A 22,174-nucleotide genomic window follows, 5' to 3' on the forward strand; every position below is an offset into this window, starting at 1 on the left:
GGACGTCACCACATCAAAAAAATCAACACAAGATGCCAAAACTGTCAGGTGCCCAGGGAAGAAAAAAGAGAAAAGAAGAGGAGGAGAAACGAGAAAAAGACAGAGGTAGCAGGTAGGTAACGTTAGCCTACATGAAATTATTTGTCTGTTACAGAATGTGATAGTAACCTGGCTTTTTAGCATTAAGCTAATGTTACATGATTCGGCAATTGCTAATCAATAAATAGCTAGTTCTGTTTTAACGTCGGGTTAATATTGTGGAGGGGGCTAAATTGTTATGGTAAATAATAATGTAACGTTAGGTAATTACAGTACTCCCACCTTACATTCCTCAGGGACATTTCTTCCTTTCTTTAGTTTATTTGGAACATGAACACACTTACATCATAATACATCACACAATTTCATATCATTTCATTTGACATCATGCCCGAAAAGGAGTAGGAAGAAGCAAAGCTTATTTAATCCTACCCCTTTCCCACTTCAAAGCGTTTACAAATATATAGAATCATTTACTGACCTTTTTATATAATAAAATAACATCTATGAATTAGATTACAACAGTTTTGTAATATGTAATTCATTCATTAATTCAGTCATTATTAACATACTGAGATGAAGAATATCTTATTTTCAATAAGGTTGAAAGTATTTCTCATAATTCTTCTTCTTTGTACTCTGTAAGCACTATTATTTTGAACAACCTCTTAAACTGGATCATATCAGTACAATTTTTAACTTCTTTACTTAATCCATTCCATAATTTAATTCCACATACTGATATGCTAAAAGTTATAAGTGTTGTACGTGCATATAAATGTTTGTATTAGATCTTTTAAGCAGGTGTTTTTTGTTTACATTGTTATTGCCTTCTGGTTAGCTAATGTTTGCCCTGCAGGTAATAGTCACTTTTCCACCCCTTTATATATTAGGTATAGTTGTAAGTAAAAAAAAAAAAGGTCAAAGACAAAGCTATTCGGGTTCTTGTGAGTATATACACTTCACTGCCGATGTGGGGGGGCGCCACCTAAAATCTTGCCTAGGGCGCCAGATTGGTTAGGGCCGGGCCTGACTGCAGTTGCACACCAAAGATATACGCCTCCTGGGACGATGATGATGATGATGATGCATCCACTAACTGAGACATTGAGACACCAAGCCGCATTGTAAGTGCATGATTACATTTTGCAGCATCCCAAATGAAGGGAAATGGGAAAAGAGAGCTCATATAAAGCCTGAAGCTCAAATATCCTTTCTGAGGCACTGAGCCTGTGTCATTTTTCAAATACGGCCATTTACGCTCAAGGGACATTGATTCGGAGTGAAGAGGAAAGGTCAACAACAGGAGCTGTAATATCATTACTTTAGGGCGGGCGAGCTGTGATCTAGTATAACACAAAACCCGGTATTGTATAAAAGTGGTACTTCAAAGTAAAGCACTGTATCGGACCAGAAAATGACTTTAGTAGAAGTTCAAGTTTTAGAATATTACTTGAGTAAAGGTATTGTTGCGTTTTGGACCAGTTGTTCTTCCTCCCAGGGAATTCAAGTCACAATTCGCTCCCAAGTTCTTTCCGACACTTAAAGCTGAGTTGAAAAACCACCAGAGACAGAATAGGTATTTTGTTGTATATTCTCAAAGCTTTGCCAATATACATTTTTGATTGAGACCAGTCTAACCCTAGAACATTCTATTGCGCCCCCCCAAAAATGGTCTGTCTTCCCAACGCCAAAAACAACAACAGTATTGTCTTGTTCAAACACAAACACCATCAAAAGCTCTCTTTTTCCCACCAGTCACACACTTCTGGCCTTCACAATAATAGCACTACGCGTCCCATTTGTTGGGACGCGTTGTCCCAAATGTCTTCGCCAGTGTGCAATTTTCTAACAAGAAGTGATGCACTTAAATAGTCACAGCTGTGGTCAATCAATTGACATCATAAATAAAGAAATAATAAATCTTCAAAAATGAAAGTGCACAAATAATAGACAAAATGGAAAATTGTACAAAATAAATCAAAGACCCAGTACAGCATCATAGGAAAATAAATAAAGCAATTAAAAAATTAAAAAATGCAAAAAATAAAGATAAACACATTTTTAAAAATGTAAAAAAAAAAATGGAAAAAAATAATAATAAAATAAAATGAAAAAAAAAAAATATGTAAAAAATAAAATGTCAATTTTTTTTTGCAAAAATTTACAAAAATAAAAAAAGGGGAAAACATTTTTTTTTTTTTTTTTTTGAAAAGATCAAAACATGTGTGGACAACCATTATAATAATAAATGAAGGGCTCCCATGACTAGGTTTGCCTCGGGCCCCCAAATAAGTAAATACGCCCCCTGCTCATGATCCAAAGCATACTATGTCAGGGTCAAAGGTGAAACCTACTCAGTGGCCTAGTGGTTAGAGTGTCCGCCCTGAGATCGGTAGGTTGTGAGTTCAAACCCCGGCCGAGTCATACCAAAGACTATAAAAATGGGACCCATTACCTCCCTGTTTGGCACTCAGCATCAAGGGTTGGAATTGGGGGTTAAATCACCGAAAATGATTTCCGGGCGCGGCCACCGCTGCTGCTCACTGCTCCCACATTTTTGATTGAGACCAGTCTAACCCTAGAACATTCTATTGCGCCCCCCCAAAAATGGTCTGTCTTCCCAACGCCAAAAACAACAACAGTATTGTCTTGTTCAAACACAAACACCATCAAAAGCTCTCTTTTTCCCACCAGTCACACACTTCTGGCCTTCACAATAATAGCACTACGCGTCCCATTTGTTGGGACGCGTTGTCCCAAATGTCTTCGCCAGTGTGCAATTTTCTAACAAGAAGTGATGCACTTAAATAGTCACAGCTGTGGTCAATCAATTGACATCATAAATAAAGAAATAATAAATCTTCAAAAATGAAAGTGCACAAATAATAGACAAAATGGAAAATTGTACAAAATAAATCAAAGACCCAGTACAGCATCATAGGAAAATAAATAAAGCAATTAAAAAATGAAAAAATGCAAAAAATAAAGATAAACACATTTTTAAAAATGTAAAAGAAAAAAAGAAAAAATAATAATAATAAAATAAAATGAAAAAAAAAAAATGTAAAAAATAAAATGTCAATTTTTTTTTGCAAAAATTTACAAAAATAAAAAAAGGGGGAAAAAATTTTTTTTTTTTTTTTTTGAAAAGATCAAAACATGTGTGGACAACCATTATAATAATAAATGAAGGGCTCCCATGACTAGGTTTGCCTCGGGCCCCCAAATAAGTAAATACGCCCCCTGCTCATGATCCAAAGCATACTATGTCAGGTTCAAAGGTGAAACCTACTCAGTGGCCTAGTGGTTAGAGTGTCCGCCCTGAGATCGGTAGGTTGTGAGTTCAAACCCCGGCCGAGTCATACCAAAGACTATAAAAATGGGACCCATTACCTCTCTGTTTGGCACTCAGCATCAAGGGTTGGAATTGGGGGTTAAATCACCGAAAATGATTTCCGGGCGCGGCCACCGCTGCTGCTCACTGCTCCCACATTTTTGATTGAGACCAGTCTAACCCTAGAACATTCTATTGCGCCCCCCCAAAAATGGTCTGTCTTCCCAACGCCAAAAACAACAACAGTATTGTCTTGTTCAAACACAAACACCATCAAAAGCTCTCTTTTTCCCACCAGTCACACACTTCTGGCCTTCACAATAATAGCACTACGCGTCCCATTTGTTGGGACGCGTTGTCCCAAATGTCTTCGCCAGTGTGCAATTTTCTAACAAGAAGTGATGCACTTAAATAGTCACAGCTGTGGTCAATCAATTGACATCATAAATAAAGAAATAATAAATCTTCAAAAATGAAAGTGCACAAATAATAGACAAAATGGAAAATTGTACAAAATAAATCAAAGACCCAGTACAGCATCATAGGAAAATAAATAAAGCAATTAAAAAATGAAAAAATGCAAAAAATAAAGATAAACACATTTTTAAAAATGTAAAAAAAAAAAATGAAAAAAAAAATAAAATGTAAAAAATAAAATGTCAATTTTTTTTTGCAAAAATTTACAAAAATAAAAAAAGGAAAAAAAAAATTAATTTTTTTTTTTGAAAAGATCAAAACATGTGTGGACAACCATTATAATAATAAATGAAGGGCTCCCATGACTAGGTTTGCCTCGGGCCCCCAAATAAGTAAATACGCCCCCTGCTCACGATCCAAAGCATACTATGTCAGGTTCAAAGGTGAAACCTACTCAGTGGCCTAGTGGTTAGAGTGTCCGCCCTGAGATCGGTAGGTTGTGAGTTCAAACCCCGGCCGAGTCATACCAAAGACTATAAAAATGGGACCCATTACCTCCCTGTTTGGCACTCAGCATCAAGGGTTGGAATTGGGGGTTAAATCACCGAAAATGATTTCCGGGCGCGGCCACCGCTGCTGCTCACTACTCCCACATTTTTGATTGAGACCAGTCTAACCCTAGAACATTCTATTGCGCCCCCCCAAAAATGGTCTGTCTTCCCAACGCCAAAAACCTCTCTTTCCTTCCCCCTCCCTAGCCATAACACAAGCACAACGTCTCCCTAGCCATAATACATTCCAAAGAACTCAAGGTTAACACACACAGTTTGCTTGCTGACAGAGCATCAAAAGAGAAGAAGTGGAAAACACGAGCTGTTTTCAAATATGACAAAGAAATGGAAGAAGTACAACTTAAATTCGGATATATGTAAATATCTGCCTCCGACAGTATCTAGCATTTATTGTACTTAAATATCGAAAATATATAAACAAATACAGGGTCACTTGGTGCCAGAGCCGCCCCTCCTTATACGCAGATCACACACTGTGCGCAGGGCTTTTACTTTGCGTGAATAAGCAATGTCTTAAAACAAATGACAGGGCTTCTCATACAAAATTTTACAGCAAATTTGTTACTAGCCCCTTCCTGCTGTGTCACTGATACACATATAATGGCAATTCTCCTCACACATGTGGCACACAGTGTTAATGCTGGGCTGCTAAGCGAATGTCCTGGGTTTAAATGTGGAATAATGTTGTTTTTTTGACATTTTTATTTTGCATACAAAAATAATTATTGAACAATGTAGTTACAAAAACTAACTAAAGTGTTAAAAATAGTTTCACATAAATATCAATAAACGCATACCCTTGCAGTGGGGAAGGAATTCAGGGGTGAGAGGAAGGGGAAGGGGGTCATTTATAAATAAAGTTGATTTGATTTGATTTGATTTTGCAATGCAAATGCTGAAAATGATGGAAAGTGCCACTCTACATAAATCATGTGTCAAAGAGTACTCTTGATCCAAAGCATAGCACATGTGTCAAAGAGTACTCTTGATCCAAATCATACCACACCATGTGCCAAAGAGTACTCTTGATCCAAAGCATACCACACCATGTGTCAAAGAGTACTCTTGGTCCAAAGCATACCACATCAAGTGTCAAAGAGTACTCTTGATCCAAAGCATACCACATCATGTGTCAAAAGGGTGCTTTTGATCCAAAGCATACCATGTCATGTGTCAAAGAGTACTCTTGATCCAAAAGATACCACTTCATTTCTCAAAGAGTACTCTTGATCCAAAGCATACCACATCATGTGTCAAAGAGTACTCTTGACCCAAAGCATACCACATCATGTGTCAAAAAGGGTGCTTTTGATCCAAAGCATATATCATGTGCCAAAGAGTACTCTTGATCCAAAGCATACCACATCATGTGTCAAAAAGGGTGCTTTTGATCCAAAGCGTATATCATGTGTCAAAGAGTACTCTTGATCCAAAGCATACAACATCATGTGTCAAAAAAAGTACTATTGATCCAAAGCATACCACATCATGTCAAAGAGTACTCTTAATCCAAAGCATACCACATCATGTGTCAAAAAGAGTACGCTTGTTCCAAAGCATACCACATTATGAGTCAAAAAGGGTTCTTTTGATCAAAAGCATACCACATCATGTGTTGAAAAGAGTACTCTTGATCCTAAGTATTCCACATTGTGTTTCAAAAAGAGTACTCTTGATCCAAAGCATACCACATCATGTGTCAAAAAGAGTATGCTTGTTCCAAAGCATACCACATCATGCGTCAAAAGGTACTCTTGATCCAAAGCATCACGTGTCAAAAATGGTGCTTTTGATCCAAAGCATACCACATCATGTGTCAAAAAGAGTACTATTGATCCAAAGTATTGCACATCATGTTTCCATGAGTACTTTTGATCCAAAGCATACCACATCATGTGTCAAAAAGTGTACTCTTGATCCAAAGTATTCCACATCATGTTTCAAAAAGAGTACTCTTGACCCAAAGAATACCACATCATGTGTCAAAAAGAGTACTCTTCATCCAAAGTATTCCACTTTGTGTTTCAAAAAGAGTACTCTTGATCCAAAGCATACCACATCATGTGTCAAAAAAGTACGCTTGATCCAAAGCATACCACATCATGTCAAAAATGGTGCTTTTGAACCAAAGCATACCGCATCATGTAACAAAAAGAGTACTATTGATCCAAAGTATTCCACATCGTGTTTCAAAGAGTACTATTGATCCAAAGTATTCCACATCGTGTTTCAAAGAGTACCGGTACTCTTGATCCAAAGCATACCACATCATGTGTCAAAAAAAGTACGCTTGATCCAAAGCATACCGCATCATGTGCCAAAAAGAGTACTATTGATCCAAAGTATTGCACATCGTGTTTCAAAAAGAGTACTCTTGATCCAAAGCATACCACATCATGTGTCAAAAATGGTGCTTTTGATCCAAAGTATACCACATCATGTGTCAAAATGGGTGCTTTTGATCCAAAGCATATCACATCATGTGTCAAAGAGTACTCTTGATCCAAAGCATACCACATGTGTCAAAGAGTACTCTTGATACAAAGCATACCACATCATGTGTCAAGAATACTCTTGATCAAAAGCATAACACATCATATGTCAAAGAGTAATCTTGATCCAAAGCATACCACATCATATGTCAAACAGGGTGCCTTTGAACCAAAGCATACCACATCATGTGTCAAAAAGAGTACTCTTGATCCAAAGTATTCCACATCGTGTTTCAAAAAGAGTACTCTTGATCCAAAGCATACCACATGATTATTAAAATGATTATTTTAATAATCATTTTATTTCCTCTGGTTTTCTCTACAATTCTGACAACTCTACTGAAGCTCCGCTAACTCCGGAAAGAACCGTTGAAAATACCCAGGTTTTTAACTTTACGCCCTTTACCACAACAGAGGTCACGAGGGCTCTAAAACAACTTAAACCTAGAAAGCCAGCTGGCTCAGATAAGTTGGAGCCGCTCTTTTTAAAGTTAGCAGCTGAAATTATAGCTGAACCACTGACTCACATTTTTAACCTTACTCTAATTTCAAATGAAATCCCTTTGGATTGGAAATCTGCCCTTGTAATCCCCCTATTAAAAGGAGGTGACCCTAGTAATCTAAATAATTACAGACCGATCTCTAAACTCTCTGTTCTGGCAAAAGTGCTTGAATCCCTTATCAGTGAACAGATAAAAGACTTTTTGGACACCAATTTTATTCTGTCACCATTTCAGTCAGGTTTTCGTAGAAATCACAGTACTGTTACTGCTGCTATGAAGTTTATAAATGATGTAACTGAAGCTCTTGACAAGAAGCAGTGCTGTCTGTCCCTCTTTATTGACTTTTCAAAGGCATTTGATACTGTTGATCATGTAATTTTAATCAAACGTCTTTCAGCTATTGGTTTTTCTCAGCAAGCAGTTGGATGGTTTGCAAATTACCTCACAAGTAGAACTCAGGCTGTTCAGATAGAAGGTTCCTCCTCGGACGTACTGCAAGTGAAAAAGGGTGTCCCTCAAGGTTCTGTGTTGGGCCCCTTATTATTCACTATTTACATAAATAATCTTGGACAGAATATTCCGAACTCAACTTTCCATTTCTATGTTGATGATACTGTCATATACTGCACAGCACCCACTCTTGCTGAGGCTTTTAAATATCTACAACATGCATTTGACAGAGTACAAGAACAACTTTGCTATCTTCAACTGGTTTTAATTGCAGAGAAAACAAAGTGTATGCTCTTTACCACATCAAAAACTGTAAGATCATCACTGTGTGAGAACATTTTAACAAGAAATGGGCAACAAATTATGTTAGTATCTGCTTTTAAATATTTAGGATTTTTAATTGATGACCACTTGAGTTTTAAGGAGCACATTCAGTATGTTGTAAAAAAAACTGAAACTTTTACTGGGATTTTATTATAGAAACAAGTCTTGCTTTTCTTTTACTGTGAAACAGAAATTGGTGGAAACAACCTTTTTACCTGTTATTGACTATGGAGATGTGTTGTACATGAATGCTACTGCTGGTTGTCTCCACAAGCTGGATAGTGTGTACCACGGGGCACTGAGATTCATCACCAACTGCGCTCCCCTTACTCACCATTGTTTGTTATACTCAATGGTTAACTGGACATCTTTATGTGCTCGACACCTCAATCATTGGTATGTTTTCATCTACAAAACCATTCTGGGTATCACTCCATCTTATCTGTCTTGTCTTTTAACAAAGAAACAAGGAAGTCACAATCTTCGTTCAATGGATGTTCTGCAATTTGTTGTCCCCAAAGTAAGAACTGAACTGGGCAAGAAAGCATTTAGGTTTTCAGCACCGAAGGCTTGGAATAACCTACAATCGAATATTAAACTTCAAACCATAGTTACGTTGAATGAGTTTAAAGCTTCTGTGAAAGGACTGCAGTCTACCTTGTCTGTATGCACATGTGTCATGTGAGCAAGTTTTAATGTTGTAAATGTGATGTTTTATGTATTTGTTTACTGTTTTTAATGTAACCTTGCTGCTGCCCTCTTGGCCAGGTCTCCCTTGGAAAAGAGATCTTTGATCTCAATGGGATTTTACCTGGTTAAATAAAGGCTAATAATAATAATAATCATGTGTCAAAAATGGTGCTTTTGATCCAAAGCATACCACATCATGTGTCAAAGAGTACTCTTGATCCAAAGCATAACCCATCATATGTCATAAAGGGTGCTTTTGATCCAAAGCATATCACATCATGTGTCAGAGAGTACCCTTAATCCAAAGCATATCACATCATGGACATTTAGCGTCCCTTCACTGGCTCCCTGTGCGTTACCGAATACATTTTAAACTCCTTTTATTTGTTTTTACATGTCTAAACAACCTCGCGCCAACCTATCTCTCCGACCTCCTTCAGCCTTACTGCCCCACCCGATCCTTAAGATCAGCCGATCAGCTGCTGTTGACGGTCCCTGACACAAGGCTGAAGCTTAGAGGTGACAGAGCTTTCGCCGTTGCTGCTCCCAAGCTCTGGAACGACCTACCCCTGAGTGTTAGACAAGCCTCCTCTCTTCCTGTTTTTAAATCTCTCTTAAAAACATACTTTTATTACATGGCTTTTAACACTGAGTGATATCCATCCTGCAATGGCGCCCCATAATACACCTGCTGTGATCCTGTTTTTATGTTTTTATGTTTTTATTAATTCTATTTTAATTATTTATTTTTTATCGTGTTCTGTTTGTGTTGTGTTGTGTTTGCTCGGTACTCGTTTTATCTTTTAACCTGTTCATTGTACAGCACTTTGGCTACCCCTGTGGTAAATTTTAAATGTGCTCTATAAATAAAGTTGATTTGATTTGATTTGATGCAGTAGCTCAGCAGAAAGGCGCTTAAAAAAAAAAAAAAAAAAGCAACAGTATTGTCTTGTTCAAACACGACCACCATCAAAAGCTCTCTTTTTCCCACCAGTCACACACTTCTGGCCTTCACAATAATAGCACTACGCGTCCCAACAAATGTCTTCGCCAGTGTGCAATTTTCTAACAGGAAGTGATGCACTTAAATAGTCACAGCTGTGGTCAATCAATTGACATCATAAATAAAGAAATAATAAATCTTCAAAAATGAAAGTGCACAAATAATAGACAAAATGGAAAATTGTACAAAATAAATCAAAGACCCAGTACAGCATCACAGGAAAATAAAAAAAAGCAATTAAAAAATTAAAAAATGCAAAAAAATAAAGATAAACACATTTTTAAAAATGTAAAAAAAAAAATGAAAAAAAAAAAAATAAATAAAATAAAATGAAAAAAATAAAATAAAATGTAAAAAATAAAATGTCAATTTTTTTTTTGCAAAAATTTACAAAAATAAAAAAAGGAAAAAAAATTAAAACTTTTTTTTTGAAAAGATCAAATAACCAAATAACTAAATACGCCCCCTGCTCATGATCCAAACCATACTATGTCAGGTTCAAAGGTGAAACCTGCTCAGTGGCCTAGTGGTTAGAGTGTCCGCCCTGAGATCGGTAGGTTGTGAGTTCAAACCCCGAGTCAAACCAAAGACTATAAAAATGGGACCCATTATCTCCCTGCTTGGCACTCAGCATCAAGGGTTGGAATTGGGGGTTAAATCACCGAAAATGATTTCCGGGCGCGGCCACCGCTGCTGCTCACTGCTCCCCTCACCTCCCAGGGGGTGATCAAGGGTGATGGGTCAAATGCAGAGAATAATTTCGCCACACCGAGTGTGTGTGTGACAATCATTGGTACTTTAACTTTAACTTTAAAAGTAAAAGCCCATGATCCAAACAAAGCACACCACATCCCCGCCTGCTGTTTCTTGTAACAGTGTAACTTTGTTTCAGTCAAATGGTCCTCGTTAATCAAGTGATTTTGACGTTGGACATGATTGGACATTTTAGAGCTATGAAAAGAAGTTGTGAAATACTGTTGTCATCATTCATCCTGCATGCAATATGTCGTGCAACCAAACAATTGTGGCCTGCGGCCGTGATGGTGCAATCAAAGCTGTGCGGCAGCAGCCGAGTGACTCGTTCACTGCTGTGTGGCGATGCTGAGTGTGTGCACGTGGAGCAGACTTTGAATGGTCTGTTTGACAAAAAAACTTCGACACTCCAATTCTGAGGTTCTGCAAATGTATTTTTTCCTATGAATGAAAAAAGTGGAGAGGTCAATTCACGCACACACGTCAGCAGCAGCAGTTCCACTCTGCTTCACGAGCACTCACGTTCTCATACATATATTTGCAAAACCCGAAACCAGTGAAATTGGCACGTTGTGTAATTCGTAAATAAAAAGAGAACACAATGATTTGCAAATCCTTTTCAACTTATATTCAATTGAATAGACTGCAAAGACAAGATATTTAACATTCGAACTGAGAAACGTAATTTTTTTTTGCAAATAATCATTACCGTATTTTCCGCACTATAAGGCGCACCTAAAAACCACAAATTTTCTCAAAAGCTGACAGTGCGCCTTATAACCCGGTGCGCTTTATATATGGATTAATATTAAGATTCATTTTCATAAAGTTTCGGTCTCGTAACTACGGTAAACAGCCGCCATCTTTTTTCCCCGTAGAACAGGAAGCGCTTCTTCTTCTACGCAAGCAACCGCCAAGGTAAGCACCCGCCCCCATAGAACAGGAAGCGCTTCTTCTTCTACTGTAAGCAACCACCCGCCCGCGTAGAAGAAGAAAAAGCGCGCGGATATTACCGTACCGGTACGTTTCATTTCCTTTGTGTGTTTACATCTGTAAAGACCACAAAATGGCTCCTACTAAGCGACAGGTTTCCGGTTCATGAAAAGACGCAATCTCTCCATCCGCACACGGACTACTATTTCACAGCAACTGATATTCCTGTGAACCGCACTGTGGATACAACGGGAGCACGTACGGTGAATATTCGCACCACAGGGAATGAGAAGTCATCCTTCACTGTGGTTCTAGCTTGCCATGCTAATGGCCAGAAACTTCCACCCATGGTGATATTCAAAAGGAAGACCTTGCCAAAAGAGACCTTTCCAGCCGGCGTCATCATAAAAGCTAACTCGAAGGGATGGATGAAGAAAAGATGAGCGAGTGGTTAAGGTAAGTTTAAGTTTACGCGAAGAGGCCGGGTGGCTTTTTTCACGCAGCTTCGTCCATGTTGATATACGATTCCATGCGCGCCCACATCACGCTGGTTTTAATATATTATTCAAGTTTGACTGACCTATCTGACTGTTTTTTTGACATTCCCTTTAGCGCAGTTAGATGCAGCTTACAACACGGGGCGGCTTATAGGTGGACAAAGTTTTGAAATATGCCGTTCATTGAAGGCGCGGCTTATAACCCAGGGCGGCTTATGGTGCGGAAAATACGGTAACTTAGAATTTAATGGCCGCAACATATTGCAAAAAAGTTGGCACAGGGGCATTTTTACCACTGTGTTACATGGCCTTTCCTTTTAACAACACTCAGTAAACGTTTGGGAACTGAGGAGAGCAATTTTTTAAGCTTTTCAGGTGGAATTATTTCCCATTCTTGCTTGATGTACAGCTTAAGTTGTTCAACTTAAGCTGTCTCCGTTGTGGTATTTTAGGCTTCATAATGCGCCACACATTTTCAATGGGAGACATGTCTGGACTACCGGCAGGCCAGTCTAGTACCCGCACTCCTTTACTACGAAGCCACGCTGTTGTAACACGTGGCTTGGCATTGCTGAAATAAGCAGGGGCGTCCATGATAACGTTGCTTGGATGGCAACATATGTTGCTCCAAAACCTGTATGTACCTCTCAGCATTAATGGCGCCTTCACAGATGTGTAAGTTACCCATGACTTGGGCACTAATACACCCCCATACCATCACAGATGCTGGCTTTTCAACTTTGCGCCTATAACAATCCGGATGGTTCTTTTCCTCTTTGTTCCGGAGGACACGACATCCACAGTTTCCAAAAACAATTTGAAATGTGGACTCGTCAGACCACAGAACACTTTTACACTTTGTATCAGTCCATCTTAGATGAGCTCGGGCCCAGTGAAGCCGGCGGCGTTTCTGGGTGTTGTTGATAAATGGCTTTGGCCCTGCGTAGTAGAGTTTTAACTTGCACTTACAGATGTAGCGACCAACTGTAGTTACTGACAGTGGTTTTCTGAAGTGCTCCTGAGCCCATTTGGTGATATCCTTTACACACTGATGTCGGTTTTTGATGAAGTACCGCCTGAGGGTTCGAAGGTCACGGGCTTAGCCGATTACGTGCAGTGATTTCTCCAGATTCTCTGAACCTTTTGATGATATCACGGAGCGTAGATGGTGAAATCCCTAAATTCCTTGCAATAGCTGGTTGAGAAATGTTGTTCTTAAACTGTTCGACAATTTGCTCACGCATTTGTTGACAAAGTGGTGACCCTCGCCCCGTCCTTGTTTGTGAATGACTGAGCATTTCACGGAAGCTGCTTTTATACCCAATCATGGCACCCACCTGTTCCCAATTTGCCCGTTCACCTGTGGGATGTTCCAAATAAGTGTTTGATGAGCATTCCTCAACTTTCTCAGTCCTTTTTTTGCCACTTGTGCCAGCTTTTTGGAAACACGTTGCAGGCATCAAATTCCAAATGAGCTAATATTTGCAAAAAATAACAAAAGTTTTCCAGTTCTAACGTTAAATATTTTGTCTTTGCAGTCTATTCAATTGAATGCAGGTTGAAAAGGATTAGCAAATCATTGTATTCTGTTTTTATTTATACAACGTGCAAACTTCACTGGTTTTGGGGTTTGTATTTCCTACATTGTATTAAAATATGTGCTACACTTTCTATCTGACAGTCTCTCAGTCCTGTATTATGTTTCTCTATCAATTTCAATGAACTATTTAGATATGGACTGTATGTCCTAATCTCATTCTAGTAATAATGTCTTCATCCTTCCTATTTCTATTGCCTCCTCTCATTACACCTATACTCTCCTCTGGACTTTGTAATACTCCCTACCTTTTGTTTCCCTATTCTAATTATCTTGCCACTTGTTGTTGTGTTCCATCTTAACTATGTTCTTCACTTCTTCTTTACTGTGGTTTATGTCTTCATCGGACTCGATGGACAACCATAAGCAATCACTGTGGTTCATCTCCATGTTTACTTCCGTTTTTGGCTCGTTTTGCGTACCTGTCTGCTAATTCATTCCCCGCAACTCCTACATGTACCCGGAGAAATGTTACCACAGATCCCGCTTTTATTTATTCTGCAGATTGCGGGAACTATTTCATAGACTAAATCTTGTCCTGTTTCTGATGCTGTGTTTTGTATGCTGATCAATGCACTGCTGGAGTCCGATCGGAGCACACGACTGATTTTCTTGCTATATTTTTCTCTCTCCAATGAACTGCCGTATAAATTGCGACCAATTCCTCCGTCAAAACAGATAAATTATTATTAGGTCCATCAGTGCTAAATATTGTAAACGTATCACTTTCCTCTGGCACTGTTCCCCTAGCATTCAAGAAAGCGGTTATTCATCCTCTGCTCAAAAGACCTAACCTTGATCCTGACCTCATGGTAAACTACCGACCGGTGTCCCACCTTCCCTTTATTTCGAAAATCTTCGAAAAAATGGTCGCACAGCAGCTAAATGAACACTTAGTGTCTAACAATCTCTGTGAACCTTTTCAATCCGGTTTCAGGGCAAATCACTCTACGGAGACAGCCCTCGCAAAAATGACTAATGATCTACTGCTAACGATGGATTCTGATGCGTCATCTATGTTGCTGCTTCTTGATCTTAGCGCTGCTTTCGATACCGTCGATCATAATATTTTATTAGAGCGTATCAAAACACGTATTGGTATGTCAGACTTAGCTTTGTCGTGGTTTAACTCTTATCTTACTGACAGGATGCAATGCGTCTCCCATAATAATGTGACCTCGGACTATGTTAAGGTAACGTGCGGAGTTCCTCAGGGTTCGGTTCTTGGCCCTGCACTGTATTTAGTATTTACATGCTGCCGCTAGGCGACATCATACGCAAATACGGTGTTAGCTTTCATTGTTATGCTGATGACAGCCAACTCTACATGCCCCTAAAGCTGACCAACACGCCGGATTGTAGTCAGCTGGAGGCGTGTCTTAATGAAATTAAACAATGGATGTCCGCTAACTTCTTGCAACTCAACGCCAAGAAAACGGAAATGCTGATTATCGGTCCTGCTAAACACCGACATTTATTTAATAATACCACCTTAACATTTGACAACCAAACAATTACACAAGGCGAATCAGTAAAGAATCTGGGTATTATCTTCGACCCAACTCTCTCCTTTGAGTCACACATTAAGAGTGTTACTAAAACAGCCTTCTTTCATCTCCGTAATATCACTAAAATTCGTTCTATTTTATCCACTAGCGACGCTGAGATCATTATTCATGCGTTCGTTACGTCTCGTCTCGACTACTGTAACGTATTATTTTCGGGCCTCCCTATGTCTAGCATTAAAAGATTACAATTGGTACAAAAAGCGGCTGCTAGACTTTTGACAAGAACAAGAAAGTTTGATCATATTACGCCTATACTGTATATACCTTTATATACCTACAGTATATATATATATACCTATACTGGCTCACCTGCACTGGCTTCCTGTGCACTTAAGATGTGACTTTAAGGTTTTACTACTTACGTATAAAATACTACACGGTCTAGCTCCGTCCTATCTTGTCGATTGCATTGTACCATATGTCCCGGCAAGAAATTTGCGTTCAAAGAACTCCGGCTTATTAGTGATTCCCAGAGCCCAAAAAAAGTCTGCGGGCTATAGAGCGTTTTCTATTGGGGCTCCAGTACTATGGAATGCCCTCCCGGTAACAATTAGAGATGCTACCTCAGTAGAAGCATTTAAGTCCCATCTTAAAACTCATTTGTATACTCTAGCCTTTAAATAGCCCCCCTGTTAGACCAGTTGATCTGCCGTTTCTTTTCTTTTCTCCTCTGCTCCCCTTTTCCTTGAGGGGGGGGGGGGGGGGGGGCACAGGTCCGGTGGCCATGGATGAAGTGCTGGCTGTCCAGAGTCGGGACCCGGGGTGGACCGCTCGCCTGTGCATCGGCTGGGAACATCTCTGCGCTGCTGACCCGTCTCCGCTCGGGATGGTGTCCTGCTGGCCCCACTATGGACTGGACTCTTACTATTATGTTGGATCCACTATGGACTGGACTCTCACAATATTATGTCAGACCCACTCGACATCCATTGCATTTGGTCTCCCCTGTTACCCACATATGCGGTCCTCTCCAAGGTTTCTCATAGTCATTCACATCGACGTCCCACTGGGGTGAGGTTTTCCTTGCCCTTATGTGGGCTTTGTACCGAGGATGTCGTTGTGGCTTGTGCAGCCCTTTGAGACACTTGTGATTTAGGGCTATATAAATAAAGATTGATTGATTGATTGATTGATTGAAATTATCGCTGATTCTTTTATTCTTTTAGAAGCTGCAAAACATACAGAATAGTGCTGCTAGGATCCTGATGAGAGTGCGGAAATATGACCATATCACACCAATTCTCAGATCCCTTCACTGGCTTCCTGTTCCACTCAGGATGGAATACAAAGTCTCCCTACTAACCCACCAGTGCCTCCATGGAAATGCCCCCCTCTACCTCAAAGAACTACTCACTCCCAAATCCTCCAATCGACACCTCCGCTCCAGACAGGCTAACCTCCTCCAACCTCCGAGGACAAAGCTACGAACGATGGCAGACCGGGCTTTCTGCTACGCCGCTCCCAGTCTGTGGAACGTTCTCCCTGACCACCTGAGGGCACCACAGACTGTGGAAGCTTTTAAAAAAGGCTTAAAAACCCTTTTTTTTTTTTAAAAAAACAACCTTTTTAGATATATGCATACTAGTTCTAGCTATTTGGCTGTTCTAGTTTTTATTTTATTTTTTTATTATCTTTTTTATTTTTATTTTTTAATACACTGTAGCACTTGGAGGTTGTTTATTCAATGTAAAGTGCTTTTTACAAATCAAATCTATTATTATTATTATTATTCAATACTATGTTTCCTTGTGGGATGACTGCTGCAGATCCTACTTTACTATTTATAGTTTTTGATGCATTTGTATATATTATGATGTATTTTCTAAAAACGCTTCCTCAATTCATTGTTCTATCTGGTAACTATTTAAATGTACATTCTTTAATAATTGCATATCTACATTTGGGCTTTCTGCTCCGCCGCTCCCAGTCTGTGGAATGCTCTCCCTGACCACCTGAGGGCACCACAGACTGTGGAAGCTTTTAAAAAAGGCTTAAAAACCCTTCTTTTAAAAAAAAAAAAAAAAAAAACCTTTTTAGATATATGCATACTAGTTCTAGCTATTTGGCTGTTCTAGTTTTTATTTATTTTTTTTATTATCTTTTTTATTTTTATTTTTTAATACACTGTAGCACTTTGAGGTTGTTTATTCAATGTAAAGTGCTTTTTACAAATCAAATCTATTATTATTATTATTATTCAATACTATGTTTCCTTGTGGGATAACTGCTGCATATCCTACTTTATTATTTATAGTTTTTGATGCATTTGTATATATTATGATATATTTTCTAAAAACGCTTCCTCAATTCATTGTTCTATCTGGTAACTATTCAAATGTACATTCTTTAATAATTGCATATCTACATTTGGGTTATCGTACATCCACGGTGGCATTGCAGGGATTGGTACTGTAGGGCTAACTTTGATATTGTCAATTTGAACTTTTTCCACATATGTCTCCTATTATCCACCCGAAACTATTCATCTTTTTCTTGGCTGTTTCGTATCACTTGATGAGTAGGATGTCCTTGCTTGGACCCTTTTAAGTTTGCCCAACAAGCTGCTGACAGTTGATCTCTTCTCATGTCTAAAGGTTTTTCATTCATTTCTACTTGTAATGCTGCCACTGGGGCACTATTAATAGTCCCCATTGCAACAACCGGACGAAACAAACAAACAAAAAAAAGTATATATATATGTACACTATATTGCCAAAAGTATTTGGCCACCCATCCAAATGATCAGAATCAGGTGTCCTAATAACTTGGCCCGGTGTATAAAATCAAGCACTTAGGCATGAAGACTGTTTCTAGAAACATTTGTGAAAGAATGGGCCGCTTTAAGTGATTTCCAGAGTGGAACTGTCAAAGGATGCCACCTGTGCAACAAATCCAGTCGTGAAATTTCCTCACTCCTAAATATTCCAAAGTCAACAATTATAAGAAAATGGAAGAGTTTGGGAACAACAGCAACTCAGCCACGGAGTGGTAGGCCACGTAAACTGACAGAGAGGGGTCACTGGATGTGGTCAGTTGCTGCAGAGCTCCAAACTTCATGTAACCTTCCAATTAGCCCACGTACAGTACGCAGAGAGCTTCATGGAATGGGTTCCCATGGCCGAGCAGCTGCATCTAAGCCAGGGGTCGGCAACCCAAAATGTTGAGAGAGCCATATTGGACCAAAAATACAAAAACAAATCTGTCTGGAGCCGCAAAAATTAAAAGCCATATTACATACAGATAGTGTGTCATGAGATATAAATTGAATTAAGAGGACTTAAAAGAAACTAAATGACCTCAAATATACTTACAAATGAGGCATAATGATGCAATATGTACATAGAGCTAGCCTAAATAGTATGTTAGCATCGATTAGCTTGCAGTGACCAAATATGCCCGATTAGCACTCCACACAAGTCAATAACATCAACAAAACTCACCTTTGTGCATTCATGTACAACCTTAAAAGTTTGGTGGACAAAATGAGACAGAAAAAGAAGTGGCATAAAACACGTCCTAGAACGTCGGAGAAAGTTATACATGTAAACAAACTACGGTGAGTTCAAGGACCGCCAAAATTAGTAGGACAAAACGGCGCCCGCCAAATACTCGAATCAGTGAAGCTGACAGTGTGCTTTATAACAATTAGGGAGGTTTGTGTCATGTTTGTCCTCCTACAGAAACCATATTAAAACAAAAACAAAATTTTTTCCTCTCATCTTTTTCCATTTTTCATACATTTTTTAAAAAGCTCCAGAGAGCCACTAGGGCGGCGCTAAAGAGCCGCATGCGGCTCCAGAGCCGCGGGTTGCCGACCCCCGATCTAAGCCATACATCACCAAGTCCAATGCAAAGTGTCGGATGCAGTGGAGACGCGTTCTCTGTAGTGATGAATCACACTTTTCCATCTGGCAGTCTGATGGACAAGTCTGGGTTTGGAGGTTGCCAGGAGAACAGTACATTTCGGACTGCATTGTGCCGAGTGTGAAATTGGGTGGAGGAGGAATTATGGCGTGGGGTTGTTTTTTTGTCAGGAGTTGGGCTTGGCCCCTCAGTTTCAGTGAAAGGAACTTTGAATGCCCCAGGATACCAAAACATTTTGGACAATTCCATGCTCCCAACCTTGTGGGAACCGTTTGGAGCGCGGGCCCCTTCCTCTTCCAACATGACTGTGCACCAGTGAACAAAGCAAGGTCCATAAAGACATGGATTACAGAGTCTGGTGTGGATGAACTTGACTGGCCTGCACAGAGTCCTGACCTGAACCCGGTAGAACACCTTTAGGGATGAATTACAACGGAGACTGAGAGCCAGGCCTTGTGATCAGTGTGTGACGTCACCAATGCGCTTTTGGAAGAATGGTGGAAAATTCCTATAAACACACTCCGCAACCTTGTGGACAGCCTTCCCAGAAGAGTTGAAGCTGTAATAGCTGCACAAGGTGGACCGACATCATATTGAACCCTATGGGTTAGGAACGGGATGGCACTTCAAGTTCATATGTGAGTCAAGGCAGGTGGCCAATTACTTTTGGCAATATAGTGTGTGTGTATATATATATATATATATATATATATTAGGGCTGTGAATCTTTGGGTGTCCCACGATTCGATTCAATATCGATTCTTGGGGTCACGATTCGATTCAAAATCGATTTTTTTCGATTCAACGCGATTCTCGATTCAAAAACGATATTTTCCCGATTCAAAAAGATTCTCTATTTTATCAATACATAGGATTTCAGCAGGATCTACCCCAGTCTGCTGACATGCGAGCAGAGTAGTAGATTTTTGTAAAAAGCTTTTATAATTGTAAAGGACAATGTTTTATCAACTGATTGCAATAATGTACATTTGTTTTAACTATTAAATGAACCAAAAATATGACTCATTTGATCTTTGTGAAAATAATGGACACAGTGTGTTGTCAAGATTATTGTTCTTTTTCTTTCTTTCTTTAGTTTATTTGGAACATGAACACACTTACATCATAATACATCACACAATTTCATATCATTTCATTTTACATCATGCCCGAAAAGGAGTAGGAAGAAGCAAAGCTTATTTAATCCTACCCCTTTCCCACTTCAAAGCGTTTACAAATATATAGAATCATTTACTGACCTTTTTATATCATAAAATAACATCTATGAATTAGTATACAACAGTTTTGTAATATGTAATGAATTAATTAATTCAGTCATTATTAACATACTGAGATGAAGAATGTCTTATTTTCAATAAGGTTGGAAGTATTTCTCATAATTCTTCTTCTTTGTACTCTGTAAGCACTATTATTTTGAACAACCTCTTAAACTGGATCATATCAGTACAATTTTTAACTTCTTTACTTAATCCATTCCATCATTTAATTCCACAGACTGATATGCTAAAAGTTCTAAGTGTTGTACGTGCATATAAATGTTTTAAATTGTTCTTTTTTTATTTTTCATATAAATGTCTAACGATAATGTCAATGAGGGATTTTTAATCACTGCTATGTTGAAATTGTTACTAATATTGATACTGTTGTTGATCATATTCATTTTTGTTTCACTACTTTTGGTTTGTTCTGTGTCTGTCAGGACTTGGTCTTGGGTGTTTGCTTTTCCAGGATGCAACGGAAAGTTGGCTCGTGCGAGACGGGAATGAAGGTACATGATTTATTATTATCAAAAAAAAGAATAAATGAAAGCGCGCACAGTGGCGGAGAATAAACTATGAAACCACAAGACTATAGCAAAAAAGTACAAACAAAAAACACGCACAATGGCGGAGAACAAACTATGAAACCAAAAAGACTATAAACATGGAACAAAAACTTACTTGGCTTGGACAAAAATAGTTGCTTGAGGAATTGACATGGAAAGAAGTATCAGGCATGGACAGAGCATAAATGTGTTGAGGTCGTCAGAAAGACAAACTGAAAAACACTGAACTTAAATACTACAGACATGATTAACGAAAACAGGTGCGTGACTCAAGACGTGAAACAGGTGCGTGACGTGACAGGTGAAAACTAATGGGTTGCTATGGTGACAATCAAGAGTGCACAATGAGTCCAAACGTGGAACAGGTGAAACTAATGGGGTAATCTTGGAAACAAGACAAGGGAGTGAAAAGACAGAAACTAAAGAGTCCTATAACTAAACAAAACATGATTACACAGACATGACAGTGTCGTGTTTGTGTCTCCTCTCAATTGCTCTGTTTATTGCAGTTCTGAGTGTTGCTGCAGGGCCGGCCCGTGGCATAGGCCGTATAGGCAAATGCTAAGGGCGCCGTCCATCAGGGGGCGCCACGCAAGTGCCACAAATGTTGGAGAGAAAAAAAAAAAAAGAGAAAAAAAGGTGGTACTATTATTTCTAAATACAAAAAATAATCCCACGTTAATTAAAATGCAAAGTAAAGCCTATTTAATAGAAATATTATTTGTTACAACATCCCCCCCCCCCCCCCCCTCCCTTCCCGTATCATGACTCTTTTTGGACGTCAGCACATCAAAAAATTAACACAAGATGTCAAAACGGCCAAAACTGTCAGGTGCCCAGGGAAGAAAAAAGAGAAAAGAAGAGGAGGAGAAACGAGAAAAAGACAAGAGGTAGCAGGTAGGTAACGTTAGCCTACATGAAATTATTTGTCTGTTACAGAATGTGATAGTAACCTGGCTTTTTAGCATTAAGCTAATGTTACATGATTCGGCAATTGCTAATCAATAAATAGCTAGTTCTGTTTTAACGTCGGGTTAATATTGTGGAGGGGGCTAAATTGTTATGGAAAATAATAATGTAACGTTAGGTAATTACAGTACTCCCACCTACATTCCTCAGGGACATTTGTATTAGATCTTTTAAGCAGGTGTTTTTGTTTACATTGTTATTGCCTTCTGGTTAGCTAATGTTTGCCCTGCAGGTAATAGTCACTTTTCCACCCCTTTATATATTAGGTATAGTTGTAAGTAAAAAAAAAAAGGTCAAAGACAAAGCTATTCGGTTTCTTG

At 38.9% G+C, this 22,174-nt stretch overlaps 1 protein-coding gene across 1 annotated transcript in view; it reads right to left on the reverse strand.

Moving 5' to 3' along the window:
• LOC133594847 (uncharacterized) overlaps positions 1-22,174 on the reverse strand; it is a 65,872-nt gene that overhangs the window by 37,787 nt on the left and 5,911 nt on the right. The gene's annotated exons all lie outside the window — the stretch shown is intronic.

The sequence above is a fragment of the Nerophis lumbriciformis genome, linkage group LG04, assembly GCF_033978685.3.
Source record: "Nerophis lumbriciformis linkage group LG04, RoL_Nlum_v2.1, whole genome shotgun sequence".
NCBI classification, from domain to species: domain Eukaryota; kingdom Metazoa; phylum Chordata; class Actinopteri; order Syngnathiformes; family Syngnathidae; genus Nerophis; species Nerophis lumbriciformis.